This window comes from Aotus nancymaae, unplaced genomic scaffold (assembly GCF_030222135.1).
Source record: "Aotus nancymaae isolate 86718 unplaced genomic scaffold, 86718_ANA_hifiasm-v0.15.2.pri h1tg000029l, whole genome shotgun sequence".
Lineage (NCBI taxonomy): Eukaryota > Metazoa > Chordata > Mammalia > Primates > Aotidae > Aotus > Aotus nancymaae.
Genome location: NW_026988442.1, coordinates 16,342,637 through 16,361,227, shown reverse-complemented (window position 1 = coordinate 16,361,227; position 18,591 = coordinate 16,342,637). Strand labels below are relative to the sequence as shown.

At 45.0% G+C, this 18,591-nt stretch overlaps 1 long non-coding RNA gene and 1 other non-coding gene across 2 annotated transcripts in view; one reads left to right on the top strand and one right to left on the bottom strand.

The window, feature by feature from the left end:
• Positions 1–18,591, top strand: part of LOC135276966 (uncharacterized) — a 98,445-nt gene that overhangs the window by 49,365 nt on the left and 30,489 nt on the right. The window lies entirely within an intron of this gene.
• LOC135277031 (U6 spliceosomal RNA) lies at positions 457–563 on the bottom strand. The gene has a single exon (XR_010344644.1). It is a non-coding gene; the product is annotated as a U6 spliceosomal RNA (small nuclear RNA).

The following is an 18,591-nucleotide window of genomic DNA, read 5'->3' as shown; positions in this document are numbered from 1 at the left end:
CAGTGAACATTCGTGTGCATGTGTCCTTATAGTAGAACGATTTATAATCCTTTGGATATATACCCAGTAATGGGATTGCTGGGTCAAATGGAATTTCTATTTCTAGGTCCTTGAGGAATCGCCATACTGTCTTCCACAATGGTTGAACTAATTTACACTCCCACCAACGTGTAAAAGTGTTCCTATTTCTCCACATCCTCTCCAGCATCTGTCGTCTCCAGATTTTTTAGTGATCGCCATTCTAACTGGCGTGAGATGGTATCTCAATGTGGTTTTGATTTGCATTTCTCTAATGACCAGTGATGATGAGCATTTATTCATATGCTTGTTGGCCTCATGTATGTCTTCTTTTGTAAAGTATCTGTTCATATCCTTCGCCCATTTTTGAATGGGCTTGTTTGTTTTTTTCTTGTAAATCTGTTTTAGTTTGTTGTAAATTCTGGATATCAGCCCTTTAAAAATATGGAATGCTTCACGAATTTGCGTGTCATCCTTGCGCAGGGGCCATGCTAATCTTTTCTGTATCGTTCCAATTTTAGTATATGTGCTGCCGAAGCGAGCACTTCTTTTTTTTTTTTGAGAGAAAGAAAGAAAAACGGGGAGAGAGAACAGGATTCTTGCTCTATTGCCCGGGCTGGAATGCAATCTAAAAATAGGTATTAAAAACCTCTTTTATGCCGATAATTGTGCTTAACAATGGAGACAGGAAGGAATAAGGGAAGAAAATAACAAACAGCCAACCAATATTTCATTTAAGTCTGTGAAATGCTATGCAAATGCTGAAGAGTGGTTTACTTCCAATTATGTAGTCACTTTGAAAATAGGTGTAATATGATACTGAGAAAAATGTATGTTCTGTGGGCCTGGGGTGGAGAATTCTATAAATATTCACTAAGTTTACTTATTCCAGGTCTAAGTTCAAATCATAGATGTCCCTATTAATTTTCTATGTCGTCGATCCGTCGAATATTAACAATGTGGTGTCAAAATCTCCCGCTATTATTGTTCGGGAGTCCAGGTCTCTTTATAAGTCATTAAGAACTTGTCTTATGTATCTGGGTGCTCCTGTATTGGGTGGATATATATTTATAATCAGTAACTCCTGTTGTTGCATTGATCCTTTTACCATTATGTAATGTCCTTCTTTGTTTCTTTTAGTCTTTGTTACTATTAAAGTCTATTTTGTGAGAGACGAAAGTTACAACTCCCGTTTTTTTTTCTCTCCATTTAATTGGTGAATCTTCCTCCATCCCTTTGTTTTGAGTCTTTGTATGTTGTTGCTTGTGAAATAGATCTGGATACAGCGTACCGATGGGTTTTGACTTTTTATTCAATTTACCTGTCTGTGTCTTTGATTGGAGCATTTAATCTATTTAAATTTAGAATTTAATATTAATATTTGTGAGTTCAATATTGTCATTTAATGTTAGCTGGCTATTTTGCCCATTAGTTGATGTAGATTCTTTATTATAGAGATACTCTTTACGTTTTGGTAAGTTTTTGGATGACTGATACTGGTTGTTCCTTTCTGTTTGTAGTGCTTCTTTCAGAAGCTCTTGTAAAGCAGGCCTGGTGGTGATGAAATCTCTGAGTGCTTGCTTGTTCGCGAAAAATTTTCTTTTTCCTTTGCTTATGAAGCTTAGTTTGGCGGGATATGAGATTCTGGGTTGAAAATTCTTTTCTTTGAGGATATTGAATATTGATCCCCACTCTCTTCTAGTTTGTAGGGTTTCTGGTGAGAGGTCTGCTGTGAGTCTGATAGGCTTCCCTTTATGGGTAACATGACCTTTCTCTCTAGCTGCCCTTAGAATTTTCTCCTTTATTTCAACCCTAGTGAATCTAGCGATTATGTGTCTTGGGGTTGCTCTACTTGAGGAATATCTTTGTGGTGTTCTCTGGATTAGCTGGAGTTGAGTATTGTCCTGCCTTACTAGATTAGCAAAGTTTTCCTGAATAATATCCTGAGAAATATTTTCCAACTTGGATTCATTCTCTTTATGACATTCAGGTGTACCTATCAATCGTAAATTAGGTCTTTTCACATAGTCCCATATTTCTTGAAGACTTTGCTCATTCCTTTTTACTCTTTATTCTCTAATCTTGTCTTCTCATTTCATTTCATTAAATTGGTCTTTGACCTCTGATATCCTTTCTTCTGCTTGATCAATTCGACTATTAAAACCTGTGCATACTTTGCGGAGTTCTCGTATTGTGTTCTTCAGTTCCATTAATTCACTTATATTGCTCTCTAAATTGTCAATTCTCGTTAGCATTTCGTCAAACCTTTTTTCAAAGTTCTTAGTTTCTTTACATTGGGCTAGAACATGTTACTTTAGCTCACTAAAGTTCCTTATTATCCAGTTTCTGAAGCCTAAATCTGTTATTGGAACGCACTCGTTCTCCATCAGGCCTTGTTCTCTTGTGCATGAGGAACTGTGATCACCTGTAGGAGAGGCATTCTGATCTTGGGTATTCTCAGCCTTTTTATGCTGGTTTCTTCCCATCATTGTAAGTTCATCCACCTGTCGTCTTTGTAATTGCCTACTTTCAAATTAGGTCTCTGAGTGGACGTCAAACTTGTTGATTCCCAGCACCGAAATCTGAGCAACCCACTGCGCCGGCCAAAACAGTGGCATTAAGATTCGTGGTGCCCTTCCGCCCTGGAATCTCTGGTCTGGCTTCCCTCTTGAGTCCCTTCTTCAATCAGGTAAATGGGCGACTCTGCCTTCCCGGAGCTCCAAACGTTAATCAAAAGGGGACCCAGTCCTGTTTACTCTGCACCAAGAACCGCCGCGCGGGGGTGCCGGCAAAACCGTGACGCCGGCCACAAGAGTCGCCCTGGCGACCCGTGGGGCTCCTCCACTGGGAATCTTCCAGTCCGTGGGTAACAAAAATTCGTCTGAAAGTGTGGCATCCTCTCATTCTGTGTGCTTTCTCTGGGAGCTACAATCCCAAGCTGCTAGTGATCAGCCATCTTGGATCTCTCTCGATTACAGGTACTTAATGTAAATGGAATCATATTTGTCTTTTTTTAAAAAATTTGTTTTTGTTGCCGGGCACAGTGGCTCACGCCTGTAATCCTAGCACTTTGGGAGGCCGAGGTGGGTGGATCACCTGAGGTCAGGAGTTTAAGACCAGCCTGGCCATCATGGAGAAATCTCATTTAAAAAAAAAAAAATTATTTTTCTCTTTTGAGACAGAGTCTTTGTTGCCTAGGCTGGAGTGTGAAAGTGGCTCACTGCAGCCTTGACCCCCCAGGCTCAAGTGATCTGCCTTAGCCTCCCAAAGTATTGGGATTCCAGGTGTGAGCCACTGCACCTGGCCCAGAAAATCCTTTTGTTTACTGTTCTTCATAGCAGTTTGAGAAAAATATTTTCTTTTTAAAGAATAGAGAAAAGGGAGGCACAGAGGGGCCAAGTAACACCTGAGGTTGGTTGTACAGCTGGTCGTTGGAGGAGACAGGATTTTATTCCTGAAAGGTTAATGGTGATATTATCTCCTCTATTTGACTCTAGGCATTTCAAGTCTTTTTTCTTGGTCAGCCTAGCTGAGGATTTGTCAATTGTTTAGATTTTTCTCAGAGACAACTTTTGGTTTTATTAATTTTCTCTATTGTTTTTCTATTCTCTATTTCATTTATTTCTGCCCCAGCATTTGTTGTTTCTTTCCTCTTGCTTACTTTATATTTAGTTTGCTCTTCTAATTTTTCTGGTATCTTAAAGTGAAAGGTTAGGTTATTGATTTACAGTCTTTATTTTTTTTTTTTTTTTTTTTTTTTTTTTTTTTGAGACGGAGTCTCGCTCTTGTTACCCAGGCTGGAGTGCAATGGCGCGATCTCGGCTCACCGCAACCTCCGCCTCCTGGGTTCAGGCAATTCTCCTGCCTCAGCCTCCTGAGTAGCTGGGATTACAGGCACGCGCCACCGTGCCCAGCTAATTTTTTTTTTGTATTAATAGAGACGGGGTTTCACAATGTTGACCAGGATGGTCTCGATCTCTCGACCTCGTGATCCACCCGCCTCGGCCTCCCAAAGTGCTGGGATTACAGGCTTGAGCCACCGCGCCCGGCCCAGTCTTTATTTTTTTAAACAAATAGACATGTGGATTTCCCACTCTGGGTTCCCCTTCCACAACAGCATGGGAGCTGTCTTCTCTCTCTCTAATAAATCGCTCTTCCACAAAAAAAAAAAAAAAAAAAAAAAAAGACATGTATGGCCAGACATGGTGGCTCATACCTGTAATCCCAGCACTTTGGGAGGCTGAGACAAGAGGGTGGCTTGAGCTCAGGGGTTTGAGACCAGCCTGGGCAATGTAACAACACCCCATCCCTACAAAAAATAAAAAATTAAGCCAGGTGTGGTGGTGTTTCAGCCATTCCAGAGGCTAAGGTGGGAAGATTGAGCCCGGGGTGTGAGGCTGCAGTAAGCCCTGATTGCATAGCTGCATTCCAATGTGGGCAATAAAATGAGACACTGTCTCAAAGGAAAAAAAGGCATTTATAGCTATGAATTTTCCTTCAAGCACTGCTTTAGCTGCATTCCATAAATTTTAAACATTTTTATTCATGTTGTAGTATTTTCTTTCTTTTTTTTTTTTGAGACGGAGTTTTGCTCTTGTTACCCAGGCTGGAGTGCAATGGCGAGATCTCGGCTCACCGCAACCTCCACCCCCTGGGTTCAGGCAATTCTCCTGCCTCAGCCTCCCGAGCAGCTGGGATTACAGGCACTCACCACCATGCCCAGCTAATTTTTTGTATTTTTAGTAGAGACGGGGTTTCACCATGTTGACCAGGATGGTCTTGATCTCTTGACCTCATGATCCACCCGCCTCGGCCTCCCAAAGTGCTGGGATTATAGGCGTGAGCCACCGCACCCAGCCCTCGTGTTGTAGTATTTTCTAATTTTCCTTTGGATTTCTTCTTTGAATCGTTCATTGACTATTTAGGAATATGTTGTTTAATTTCCACATACTTCACGTGAGTTTCCCATGTTTGTTTCCCAAATTGCTAATTTCATTATATTGTCCTCAGAGAACACACTTTGTATTATTTGAGTCCTTTTAAGTTAATTGAGGTTTGTTTTATGACCTGGCATATGGTCTTTCCTGGAGAATGTTCCATGTTTGCTTAAGAATAATGTGGCCCTGGCATGGTGGCTTACGCCTGTAATCCCAGCACTTTGGGAGGCTGAGATGGGAGGATCCCTTTAGCTCAGAAGTTTGAGATGAACCTGGGCAACATAGTGAGACACCATCTCTACAAAAAAATACAAAAAATTAGCTGGGGTGGGCATGCCTGTACTCCAAGCTACTTGGGAGGCTGAGGTGGGAGGATAACCTGAGCCTGGCAAATTGAGACTACAGTGAGCTGTGATCATGCTTCTCCGCTCCAGGCTGGTTGACAGAGCAGGATCCCATTTCAAAAAAATAAATATATATAAATAAAAAATATGTGTATTCTGTGGTTGTAGGGTACAGTATTCTGTAGATGGATGTTAAGTCTAGGGGTGTAGGGTGCAGTGTTCTCTACATGGGTGTTAGGTCTAGGTGATTGGTAGTGTTGTATTCTGTAGTTGTAGGGTGCAGTGTTCTGTAGATGGGTGTTAGGCCTAGGTGGTGTAGGGTGCAGTGTCCTGTAGACGGGTGTTAAGTCTAGGTGGTTGTAGGGGGCAGTGTTCTGTAGATGGGTGTTAGGTCTAGGTGGTGTAGGGTGCAATGTCCTGTAGATGGGTGTTAAGTCTAGGTGGTTGTAGGGGGCAGTGTTCTATAGATGGTTGTTAAGTCTAGGTGGTTGTAGGGTGCAGTGTTCTGTAGATGGGTGTTAGGTCTAGGTGGTGTGGGGTGCAGTGTCCTGTAGATAGGTAAGTCTAGGTGGTTGTAGGGTGCAGTGTCGTGTAGATAGGTAAGTCTAGGTGGTTGTAGGGTGCAGTGTTCTGTAGATGGGTGTTAGGTCTAGGTGGTGTGGGGTGCAGTGTCCTGTAGATAGGTAAGTCTAGGTGGTTGTAGGGTGCAGTGTCCTGTAGATAGGTAAGTCTAGGTGGTTGTAAGGTGCAGTGTTCTGTAGATGGGTGTTAGGTCTAGGTGGTGTAGGGTGCAGTGCTCTGTAGATTGGTGTTGGGTCTAGGTGGTATAGGGTGCAGTGTTCTATAGATGGGTGTTAGGTCTAGGTGATACAGGGCAGAGTTTTCTATAAATGGGTGTTAGGTCTAGTGGTATAGGGTAGTGTTCTGTAGATGGGTGTTAGGTCTAGGTGGTGTAGGGTGCAGTGTTTGGTAGATGGATGTTAGGTTTAGGTAGTGTAGAGTGCAGTGTTTGGTAGATGGATGTTAGGTTTAGGTAGTGTAGGGTGCAGTGTTCTCTAGATGGATGTTAGGCCTAGGGGTGTAGGGTGCAGTGTTCTGTACATAGGTGTTAGGTCTAGGGGTGTAGAGTGCAGTGTTCTGTAGGTGGGTGTTAGGTCTAGGGGTGTAGGGTGCAGTGTTCTGTAGATGTGTGTTAGGTCTGGGTGGGGTAGGGTAGTGTTCTGTAGATGGGTGTTAGGTCTAGGTGGTTGTAGGGTGCAGTATTCTGTAGAAGGGTGTGTGATGTAGGTGGGTGTTAAGTCTAGGTGGTGTAGGGTGCGGTGTTCTGTAGATGGGTGTTAGGTCTAGGTGGTGTAGGGTGCAGTGTTCTGTAGATGGGTGTTAGGTCTAGGTGGTGTAGGGTGCAGTGTCTGTAGATGGGTGTTAGGTCTAGGTGGTGTAGTGTGCAGTGTTCTGTAGATGGGTGTTAGGTCTAGGTGGTGTAGGGTGCAGTGTCTATAGATGGGTGTTAGGTCTAGCTGGTGTAGGGTGCAGTGTTCTGTAGATGGGTGTTAGGTCTACGTGGTGTAGTGTGCAGTGTTCTGTACATGGGTGTCAGATCTAGGTGGTGTAGGGTGCAGTGTCTATAGATGGGTGTTAGGTCTAGGTGGTTGTAGGGTGCATATTCTGTAGATGGGTGTGTGACGTAGGTGGGTGTTAAGTCTAGGTGGTGTAGTGTGCAGTGTTCTGTAGATGGGTGTTAGGTCTAGGTGGTGTAGGCTGCAGCGTCTGTAGGTGGGTGTTAGGTCTAGGTGGTGTAGTGTGCAGTGTTCTGTAGATGGGTGTTAGGTCTAGGTGGTGTAGGCTGCAGTGTCTGTAGATGGGTGTTAGGTCTAGGTGGTGTAGTGTGCAGTGTTCTGTAGACGGGTGTTAGGTCTAGGTGGTGTAGGCTGCAGTGTCTGTAGATGGGTGTTAGGTCTAGGTGGTGTAGTGTGCAGTGTTCTGTAGATGGGTGTTAGGTCTAGGTGGTGTAGGCTGCAGTGTCTGTAGATGGGAGTTAGGTCTAGGTGGTGTAGTGTGCAGTGTTCTGTAGATGGGTGTTAGGTCTAGGTGGTATAGTAGTGCTCTGCAGATTGGTTTTAGGTCTAGGTGGTTTAGTGTGTTCAAGTCTTACGTTTTACTATTGATTTTCTGCCTACTTCTATCTTCTTTCTTTATTGAAAGTGGGAATTCAAGTCCAACTATTGCTGTTGAGTTGTCTCCTCCCTTTATTTCTGTCAGCCTTTGCTTCCTGTATTTTGGTGCTCTACTTTTTTCATATATGTTTAGAACTTTTACTTCTTTCTGATGGAGTGACCTTTTTACAATTATAAAATATCCTGCTTTAGTAGGAAATAGTATCTTAGACCCAGACAATCTTGGCTCCCAAGCCCATGCTCTGATGCCCATACCAACTGCCCTGTCCCTGAAGGTGTGTCCTCTGTATTTCTTTACCTCCTGTATCCTCATTCATTTTGGACTCACCTAAGTGATCTTTGTCAACTTGGTCTCCCTGTCCTGGATCTTGATAAGACCAGCTGAAATTTTATTCCCTACTCTGAAGAAGTCCTCAGCCCTTCCCTAGATGCCTGTAGATTCCTAGAAGTTCCCATTCTCCATCATCTTGGCCTTTGGGGCCTGCTTGCCTACAGCATACCCTGGTGCTGTGTAGTTGCTATGGCTTGAATGTGCCCCAAGAGCGACGTTCATGTGTTGTAAACTTAATCCCCAATGCAATAGTATTGAGAGATGGGACCTTTCAGAGGCTGTGCCCTCATGAATGGATTGACGCTGTTACCACAGCGGTGGATTCCTGATAAAAGATGAGTTCAGCACCCTCTTGCCTTCTCTCCTGTGTACTCTCTCACCATATGAGACCTTCCGCCATGCGATGAGGCAGCAAGAAGGTCCTCACAGATGTAATTCCTTGATCTTGGGCTTCCCACCCTCCAGAACTGTGAGCCAAATACACTCTGTTCATTATAAGTTACCAGTGTCAGGTATTCTGTCACAGAAACACAAAATTGTCTAAGTTGGTAGTTTTCACAATTCTGTTTCCCCTTCATCTCTGCCAGGCTCCCCTTAGACTCCCCAGTCACCAAACCTTGGTAACACAAGTGAAGTGAGCCCTTTACTGTGGGAGGGTGAGAGAAAAGGCACAATTTACAGAAACACAGAGGTCAGTTCCTTTTCTCCATCCTTGGGCATCCTCTGGGCCCTGGCTTTATAGGGTTTGACTTATCCCACCAGTACCCAGCCTCCTGTCACTGTCACCTGCTCCTGGCTCTGCTCGCCTCTTCCCTCCATTCCCAGCCCTCCTTTCCTCTCCCCTTTCTTCTCTGGAGCAAAAGCATTTATCTCCCCTGCCTCCTGCAAAGCCATTTAATGGCTGCTTTTGTTGTCTTTGTTTCTTTGGCCCCTCAAGGGTCAGGTTCTAACTGTCTTCCTTGGTCAAGCCCATAGTAATTTAGTAAGAGGGATATGGAGGCAGTTACATAAGAAAACTTCCCACCTGGCTTCCCATGCTCTTTTTTTTTTTTTTTTGAGACAGGGTCTCACCGTGTCACCCAGGCTGGAGTGCAGTGGTGCGATCTCAGCTCACCGCAACCTCCATCTCCTCGGTTCAAGAGATTCTCACCTCGGCCTCTCGAGTAGCTGGGATTACAGGTGTGCACCTCTTCGCCTGGCTATTTCATGCTGGCTTTCTTGTTCCAACTTTCTACTGTGATTGGGTGAAATATTTTATTTATTTATTTAAAGACAGGATCTGACTCAGTCGCCCAGGTTGGAGTGCAGTGGCATGATCAAGGTCCACTGTAACCTCAGCCTCCCGGCTTAAGCAATTCTCTGGCCTCAGCCTCATGAGTAGCTGGGACTACTATTGGCATTTCCTGGACATTTTGATGACTGGTGGGAGAATAACTTTTTTTTTTTTTTGAGGTGAGTCTTCCTATGTTGTCCAGGCTGGTTTTGAACTCCTGACCTCAAGTGATCCTTGTGCCTCAGCCTCCTGATCTGGGATTATAGGCAGGAACCATCACACATGTCAGGAGCAGAATATTTGAAGTCAGCACTTCTCCAGAAGAATATCAGAGATTTGTGATTCTGAGGGAACTGTCAAACTGAGGCCCAGGCAGGGCTCACAGCAAGTCAGTGGTGGAGCCAGTTCCTCAGGCCCCTGCCTTGGGATCTATCTTGACTCCGGCGGGCCCTGAGGTGGGTGTACACTGGGCCATCCCCCACTTCCCTGAGCCTAACTTCCTATCTGGGAAATGGGTAGCAGCACTGTCTTCCTGAGGCTATCGTGAGAGAGAAGTGACAGAATGCTCCTGCCATGCTCTGCCAAATGCTTGGCAAGCAGTACAGAAAGTTACAGAAAAAAAAAAAAACACCTTCACTTTTCACATTTGATGACTTCCTACAATTATCTGATATGTTTCTTTTTTAAAATTAATTTTTTTGAGACAGGATTTCACTCTGTCGCTTAAGCTGGAGTGCAGTGCTCAATCTCAGCTCACTGCAACTTCTGCCACCCAGGCTCAAGTGATCCTCTCACCTTAGCCTCCTGCGTACCTGGCGACAAGCTCATTCTACCATGCCCAGCTAATTTTTTTTTTTTTTTTGAGACAGTGTTTCACTCTGTCGCCAGGCGCCAGGCTGGAGTGCAGTGGTGCAATCTCAGCTCACCGCAACTTCCGCCTCCCGGGTTCAAGCAGTTCTCCTGCCTTAGCCTTCTGAGTAGTTGGGACTACAGGTGCGCACCACCACGCCCAGCTAATTTTTGTATTTTAGTGGAGATGGGGTTTCACTATGTTGGCCAGGATGGTCTTGATCTCTTGACCTCGCGATCCACCTGCCTCATCCTTCCAAAGTGCTGGGATTACAGGCGTGAGCCACTGTGCCTGGCCATGTCCCGCTAATTTTTGTATTTTTTTGTAGAGACACAGTTTTACCACATTGCCCAGGCTACATTTAAACCCCTGAGCTCAAGGAACCTACCCACCTCAGCCTCCCAAAGTGCTGAGATTACAGGCATGAGCCACTACGCCTGGTTGGTCTGATATATTTCACAAATCAGTGTGTGTATATAGCCGGATGTGGTGGTGCGTGTGCCTGTAATCCTAGCTACTCTGGAGCCCAAGCATGAGAATTGCTTGAGCGTGGGATGTAGAGGTTGCAGTGAGCTGAGATCTCACCACTGCACTTCAGCCTGGATGGCAGAGTTAAGACTCCATCTCAAAAAAAAAGAAGAAAAAAAGACCAGGTGAGGTGGCTCTTGCCTGTAGTCCCAGCACTTTGGGAGACTGAGGCAGGTGGATCACCTGAGGTCAGGAGTTCAAGACCAGCCTGACCAACATGGTGAAACCCCATCTCTACTAAAAATACAAAAATTAGCTGGGCATGGTGGCACACGCCTGTAATTCCAGCTACTCAGGAGGCTGAGGCAGGAGAATAGCTTGAACCTGGGAGGTGGAGATTGCAGTAAGCCGAGATCGCGCCACTGCACTCCAGTCTGCACAACAGGAGCGAGAGAGACTCCATCTCAAAAAAAAAAAAAATCACTGTGTGTGTGTTTCATATGAGAACGACTAGCTTCTGTAGTAAGTCAAATTGATAGTAAGAGAATATTTATTTTTTCCATGGAAAAAATGGGGCCTTTTGTGTTGCCCAGGCTGGTCTTGAACTCCTGGCCTCAAGCAATCTTTCCCCCTCAGTCTTCCAAAGTGCTAGTGTTACAGGCATGATCCACTGCACCCGGCCAAATTATATGGTTTTTAAAAACCTTACACAGCTACGGGACAAGGACAAACCAATAGTAAAGAAAAGGAAATTCAACAATAGTAAAAACTTAATCAGACATCAAATTGAAGTTGACCGACAGCTTCCATACTCAGTGAATTTATACTCTTGGTTCACTGGGTTGTAAGTTTACTTTCTCATCACCCCAGATGGAGACATTTTGCAGCTCAGCATTTGAATAAATAGTGTCCTTTAGAGTCCAAGATCAAGGCTAGGTGTGATGGCTCACACCTGTTAACCCAGCACTTTGGGAGAATGAGGTGGGCAAATCGCTTGAGCCCAGGAGTTTGTGACCAGGCTGGAGAAGATGGCAAAACCCCATCTCTGCAAAAAATATAAAAATTAGTTGGGCATAGTGACGGGTGCCTGTAGTCTCAGCTACTCAGGAGGCTGAGGTGGGAGAATCACTTGAGCTTGGGTGGTCAAGGCTGCAGTGAGCCGTGATCATGCCACTGCATTCCAGTCTGAGCAACACAGATGTTGTCTCAAGTAAAAAGAAGGGAAAAACATAAAGTGAAAAAAATTTTAAAAAATGAGAAAGAAAAAAAAATGTCAAAGTACTATGTGCCTGATAGTTCCCCTTTAACTAAAGTGGATTCCTTTCTTAAAGGCAGATTTAGATCTGACTTTTCATTTGCTTTATCTTATTTTATTTTATTTTATTTGAAACAGAGTCTCTCTCTGTTCTTTCTCTGTTGCCCAGGCTGGAGTGCAGTGGCACAATCCTGGCTTACTGTAACCTCCACCTCCCAGGTTCAAGCGATTCTCCTGCCTCAGCCTTCCTAGTAGTTGAGATTACAGGCATGCACTAGCACGCTCAGCTAATTTTTGTATTTTTAGTAGAGACATGGTTTCATTGTGTTGGCCAGGCTGGTCTCCAACTCATGACCCCAAGTGATCTTGGCCTCCCAAGTGCCAGCCACCACAGCCGGCCTCATTTTTCTTGTAGTTCTGTTTCTGAGGGTCTCTATTCTTAGAGCAGGAGAAGCTGTTGGAGGTTTTTGACCAGGGTAGTGATGTGGTCAGATAGACTTGGAAAGCACAACCCGAAGTGGCCCTGTGGAGGGTGGAGGAGAGGGTCAGGATGGCCAATTAAGAGGCTGTTGGAGGTCATGTAGCTGTGTGCTTGGAATTTATGCATTTTTCCATACATAAATTATGCTTCAGGGTTTTTTTTTCTTTTTTTCTTTTTTGAAGAGTCAGAGTTTCGCCATGTTGCCCAGGTTGGTCTTGAACTCCTGAGCTTAAGGGGTTGCCCACCTTGGCCTCCCAAAGTGCTGGGTTAACAGACGTGCATCACCATGCCTGGCTTTTTTTTTTTTTGAGACAGAGTCTTGCTGTGTCACCTAGGCTGGAGTACAGTGGTGCGATCTCCACTCACTGCAACCTCTGCCTCCTGGGTTCAAGTGATTCTCTTGCCTCAGCCACCTGAGTAGCTGGGATTACAGGCGCCTGCCACCACACCCAGCTAATTTTTTTTTTTTTTTTTTTTTTTTTTTTGAGACGGAGTTTCGCTCTTGTTACCCAGGCTGGAATGCAATGGCGCGACCTCGGCTCACCGCAACCTCCGCCTCCTGGGTTCAGGCAATTCTCCTGCCTCAGCCTCCTGAGTAGCTGGGATCACAGGCACGCGCCACCGTGCCCAGCTAATTTTTTGTATTAGTAGAGACGGGGTTTCACCATGTTGACCAGGATGGTCTCGATCTCTTGACCTCGTGATCCACCCGCCTTGGCCTCCCAAAGTGCTGGGATTACAGGCTTGAGCCACCGTGCCCGGCCTAATTTTTGTATTTTTAGTAGAGATGGGATTTTACCATGTTGGCCAGGCTGGTCTGAAACTCCTGACCTCAAGTGATCCACCCATCCCAGCCTCCCAAAGTGCTGGGATTACAGGGGTGAGCCACCATGCCTGGCCCTCTCTATCATCTTACAACATGCCCATATTGTGGATGGAAGAGAATGGTGCAAAGTGGGGCCCTTGGGTACCCCAGGCTGATTTAGGCTCTTGAGGGCTCCATAGGCCTGGGGTTGCTGGTCCCTTGAGATTGCTTGCTAGCATCTTACAGATGGGGGGACCTTATAGGTGCTGAAGAGGCCACCAGTGTCTGGCAAAGCAGACAGGACCAGGAATTCTGAGCATCGTGGCCCAAATTCACTGGGTGATCTTGGTCGCCCCCTAGTGGTGAAGTGTGGCAACATCATATCTGACAGGAAGGGGTTTTGTAGCTTTGTACCAGATTTTGTTGATACGTTTATTTTTGCTGCAGGTGCTGGGTAGGATTTCTCTAGTATATTTTTGCACTGTGGCTTGCTTTTTAGTTGCTGTTATTTGCTTGGATGCATTTCTCGTACTTGCTTTACACCATTGTATTTACTGAATGGGGCTTCACTTGCCAGCAAATCCTATGTGTTTTGTTATTGTATACACGTTGAACATCCCTGATCTGAAAATCCAAATTTTGGAAATGCTCCAAAACCAAATGTTTTGAGCACCAACATGATGCCACGAGTGGAATAGTCCATACTTCACCACATGTGATGGTCACAGTCACAACTTTGTATTGTGCACAGAATGGTTAAAAATATTATATACCAGCCGGGCGCGGTGGCTCAAGCCTGTAATCCCAGCACTTTGGGAGGCCGAGGCGGGTGGATCACGAGGTCGAGAGATCGAGACCATCCTGGTCAACATTGTGAAACCCCGTCTCTATTAATACAAAAAAATTAGCTGGGCACGGTGGCGCGTGCCTGTAATCCCAGCTACTCAGGAGGCTGAGGCAGGAGAATTGCCTGAACCCAGGAGGCGGAGGTTGCGGTGAGCCGAGATCGCGCCATTGCACTCCAGCCTGGGTAACAAGAGCGAGACTCCGTCTCAAAAAAAAAAAAAAAAAAAAAAAAAAAAAAATATTATATACCAGCCTGGGCAACACGGTGAAACCCCATCTCTACAAAAAAATAAAAAAATTAGCTGGGTGTGGTCATGCACACCTGTAGTCCCAGTTACTTGTGGGAGCTAAAGCAGGAGGATTACTTGAGCCCAGGAGGTCAAGGCTCCAGTGAGGCATGATCGCACCATTGTACTCCATTCTGGGTGACAAAGTGAGACCCTGTCTAATATATATATATTAGACAGGGTCTGGTGGCTCATGCCTATAATCCCAGCACTTTGGGAGGCTGAGGCGGGTGGATCATGAGGTCAGGAGTCGAGACCAGACTGACCAATGTGGTGAAATCTCGTCTCTACTAAAAGTACAAAAAATTAGCTGGGTGTGGTGGCACATGCCTGTAATCCCAGCTACTCGGGAGGCTGAGGCAGGAGAATCGTTTGAACTTGGGAGGTGGAAGTTGCAGTGAGCCAAGATCATGCCACTGCACTCCAACCTGGGTGACAGAGTGAGAGACTCCATCTCAAAAAAAAAGCTATTGCTACTTCAGATGTGCTGAAACCAATAAATACACAGGAAGCATGAAAAAGCAAGGTATTATGACACCCTCACAGGATCACAGTAATTCTCAGCAATAGATCCTAACTCCCCCCCAAAACATACACACACACACACACACACACACACACACACACACACACACAATTACTTTCAGGATAGGTGTATATGAAACATAAATTTCATATTTAGATTTGGGTCGCATCCCCAAGGTGTCTCATTATGTGTATACAGACATTCCAAAATCTCAACAATCCATACCTAAAACACCCGGTCTCAAGCATTTTGGATAAAGGACACTCAATCTGTATCACAATTCACTGATGTCATTTTTTCTTAGCTTTTGAGATTGTCCTTTCCAGAGCTTATGATTTCCACTAGGATCCTCTGAACTATATTTACATAACCAAAATGTTTTCTATCAAACCACTATGGGGCCACATTCAATGTATTTTAAAATTCATTTGGCTGAGCATGGTGGCTCAGGCCTTGTAATCCTAGCACTTTGGGAGACAGAGGCAGGTGGATTGCTTGAACCCAGGAGTTTGAGACCAGCCTGGCCAACATGGTGAAACCCTGTCTCTACTAAAAATACAAACATTAGCTGGGCATGGCCAGGCGTGGTGGTTCACGCTTGTAATCCCAGCAGTTTGAGAGGCCAAGGTGGGTGGATCATGAGATCAGGAGTTTGAGACCATCCTGGCCAACATAGTGAAACCTTGTTCTACTAAAAAGACAAAAATTAGCTGGGTATGGTGGCTTGCACCTGTAGTCCCAGCTACTCGGGAGACTGAGGCAAGAGAATTGTTTGAAGGAGGCAGAGGTTGTGGTGAGCTGAGATTGTGCCCCTGCACTCCAGCCTGGGCAACAGAGCGAGAGGCTGTCTCAAAAGAAAAAAAAAATTAGCTTGGCATGGTGGCATGTACCTGTAGTCCCAGCTACTCAGGAGGCTGAGGTGGGAGGATGACTTGAGCTAAGGAAGTCAAATCTGCTGTGAGCTATGATTGTACCACTGCAATCCAGCCTGGGCAACAGAGCAAGACCTTGTCTTTAAAAAGAAAAGAAGGCCGGGCGTAGTGGCTCAAGCCTGTAATCCCAACACTTTGGAAGGCTGAAGTGGGTGGATCACCTGAGGTTGGGAGCTCGAGACCAGCCTGAACAACATGGAGAAACCCTGTCTCTACTGAAAATACAAATTTAGGTGGGTGTGGTGGCACATGCTTGTAATCCCAGCTATTCAGGAGGCTGAGGCAGGAGAATCGCTTGAAACTGGGAGGCGGAGGTTGCGGTGAGCCAAGACTGCATCATTGCGCTCCAGCCTGAGCAACAAGAGTAAAACTCTGTCTTAAATAAATAAATAAAATAAAAAGAAAATATTGAGAAGAAAAAATAACAATACCACCAAAAAACAATACATTAAGGCCAGGCACAGTGGCTTACACCTGTAATCCCAGCACTTTGGGAGGCCAAGGAGGGTGGATCACCTGAGGTCAGGAGTTTGAGACCAGCCTGATCAACATGGTGAAACACAGTCTCTACTAAAAATATAAAAATTAGCCAGGCGTGGTATGTATGCCTATAATCCCAGCGACTCTGGAGGCTGAGGGAGGAGAATCTCTTGAACTCAGGAGGTAGAGGTTGCAGTGAACTGAGATCATGCCACTGCACTCAAGCCTGGGTGACAGAGTGAGGCTCCATCTCAAAAAAGAACAATGGCTGGGTGTGGTGGCTCACGCCTGCAATCTCAGCACTTTGGGAGGCCGAGGTGGGCGTATCACCAGGTCAAGAGATAGAGACTATCCTGGCCAACATGATGAAACCCTGTCTCTACTAAAAATACAAAAATTAGTCAGGTGTGGTGGCACATGTCTGTAGTCCCAGCTACTTGGGAGGCTGAGGCAGGAGAATCGCTTGAACCCGGGAGGCAGAGGTTGCAGTGAGCCAAGCTCACACCACTGCACTCCAGCCTGGTGACAGAGCCAGACTCTGTCTCAAAAAAAAAAGAACAGGAACAAAATACTTTCATGGACTCTGTTTTTTCCCCCATCTATCTATCTTTCATTTTTTGTTGATTTATTTATACAGTTTTAGTGACATATAAAAATATTTATATATTTTTAGAGTTTCCCTCTGTCACCCAGGCTGGCGTGCAGTGGTGCAGTCATAGCTCAACATAGCCTTGAACTTCTGGTCTTCAGTAATCCTCCCACCTCAGCCTCTTTTTTTTTTTTTTTTTGAGACAGAGTCTCACTCTGTTGCCCAGGCTGGAGTGCAGTGGTGCAATCTCAGCTCACTACAACCTGCACCTTCCAGGTTCAAGCGATTCTTTTGCCTCAGCTTCCTGAGTAGCTAGGAGTACAGGTGTGCATCACCATGCCTGGCTAATTTTTGCATTTTTATTGGAGACAGGGTTTCACCATGTTGGCCAGGCTGGTCTTGAACTCCTGACCTCAAATGGTCTGCCCGCCTTGGCCTCCCAAAGTTCTGGAATTACAGACGTGAGCCAGTGTGCCTGGCCTGATTCTCTGTTTTGTTTCTGGTTCTTGACAAAGCTGTTTCTCGTAGATGGCAACAGTGGTTTTATGATCTCTTTATTTATCTCTATCAGGATGGTGGAGGGTCTATTTTCTATCTAGAGAGAGAAGACAGAAAACCTGATTTGTTAGGTTTTTTTGGTCATTATTTCATGTGTTTGTGATCTCAGGTCTGTTAAGGAAACATTGAAAGGAGAAAGCCTATTGAGATGTGGATAAGTGAATTTTTGTGTATTTTGGTTTAACTTGACATATGAATGAGATTGTAGAACTGAAGCTTCAAGTGTTTGTGTCTATATGAATTTGAAATATTTTTCTACCTCCATAGTATATCAAATTAAATTATAATATCTCTTAAATTTTAAGATCTAGGCTGGTCACTATGGCTCACACCTGTAATCCCTGAACTTTGGGAGGCTGTGGTGGGTGGATCACCTGAAGTCAGGAGTTTGAGACCAGCCTGACCAACATAGTGAAACTCCATCTCTACTAAAAATACAAAATTAGCTGAGCATGGTGGTGCATGCCTGTAATCCCAGCTACATGGGAGGCTGAGGCAGGAGAATCACTTGAACTTGGGAGGCGGAGGTTAGAGTGACCTAAGATCACCCTACTGCACTCCATCCTGGGTGACAGAGGAACTGTGTCAAAAAAAATTTTAAGATTTATTTTGATTCTTTTATAGAGCCTAATGAGGCTGCCAGAAAGATAAGGAAACATAAAAATTTTCAGAAAATACATGGAAGTTCTTATGTTTTAAAAGTGCTAGGCTTTGGAGGAATTAAAAAAGGAAACTTGTCAGGTGTGGTGCTGTGTCATTGTAGTCTTAGCTACTCAGGAGGTTGAGGCAGGAGGATCACTCAAAGCCAAGAGTCTGAGGCCAGCCTGGGTAACAAAGCGAGATCCTGTCTCTACCAAAAATTTAAACATTGACTAGATGTGGTGGCACATGCCTGTAATCCTAGCACTTTGGGAGGCTAAGGCAGGTGGATCACCTGAGGTCAGGAGTTTGAGGCCAGCCTGGCCTACATGGTGAAACCCTATCTCTACCAAAAATACAAAAAATTATCTGGGCATGGTGGTGGGTGCCTGTGATCCCAGCTACTTGGGAGGTTGAGGCAGGAGAATTGCTTGAACCTGGGAGATGGAGGTTGCAGTGAGCTAAGATCACACCATTGCACTCCAGCCTGGACAATAAGAGTGAAACGCTATCTCAAAAAAGAAAAACCACAAAAATTAAAAAATTAAGGCCAGGTGTGGTGGCTCACACTTGTAATCTTAGCACTTTGGGAGGCTGAGGCAAAAGGATTGCTTGAGCCCTGGAGTTTGAGAGCAGCCTGGGCAACACTGTGAGACCCTGTCTCTACAAAAAAATAAAAAACTAGTCAGGCATGGTGGTACAGGTCTGCAGTACTAGCTGCTTAAGAGGCTGAGGTTCGAGAATCGCTTGAGTCTGGGAGTTCTAGGCTGCAGGGAACTGTAATCACATCACTGCACT